Source organism: Fukomys damarensis, unplaced genomic scaffold (genome assembly GCF_012274545.1).
Source record: "Fukomys damarensis isolate Sample0158 unplaced genomic scaffold, DMR_v1.0_HiC HiC_scaffold_5, whole genome shotgun sequence".
Taxonomy (NCBI): Eukaryota; Metazoa; Chordata; class Mammalia; order Rodentia; family Bathyergidae; genus Fukomys; species Fukomys damarensis.
The window spans coordinates 51,831,871-51,832,239 of NW_022900917.1; the positions used below are offsets into that span (position 1 = coordinate 51,831,871).

The 369-nt window shown below is 71.3% G+C and overlaps 1 protein-coding gene across 1 annotated transcript in view; it reads right to left on the bottom strand.

Moving 5' to 3' along the window:
• Positions 1–363, bottom strand: part of Sdcbp (syndecan binding protein) — a 31,178-nt gene extending 30,815 nt beyond the window's left edge. The window contains exon 1 of the mRNA XM_010640612.1: positions 260–363. The gene's annotated coding sequence lies outside the window, so the exon portion shown is untranslated. The remainder of the gene's footprint in view (positions 1–259) is intronic.
• Positions 364–369: the final 6 nt, after the last annotated feature.

The window sequence follows — 369 nt, forward strand, 5'->3', positions numbered from 1 at the left end:
GGCTGCTGGTCCCACCCCAGCTCGATCACGGCCCGGACCTCGAATCCTCGGGGCCGAGGCGCGCAGAGCAGAGGGCGCCGCTCCGGAAACTTTTCTCCCGGGTCGGGCCGGGCGCGGAGCCTCCGACGAGGGAGCGTCACGGCCCGGAAAACCGCTTGTAGAACCGGAACGCTCTCCGTTAAGCGCCTGGGGCCTCGTCACTGAGCCCCGCGCCCGGGACGCACAAAAGGCGTCCCTCCTTCCCCTACGGACGGCTCACCTACACCACAAGACCCCACTCGACGCCGGCGCCGCAGCCTGCTCTGGTCCCCGGCTCCGACTTCCGAGACCCACGGGACCAAGAGTCGCGCGCCCAAGGCCCGCCCGCCA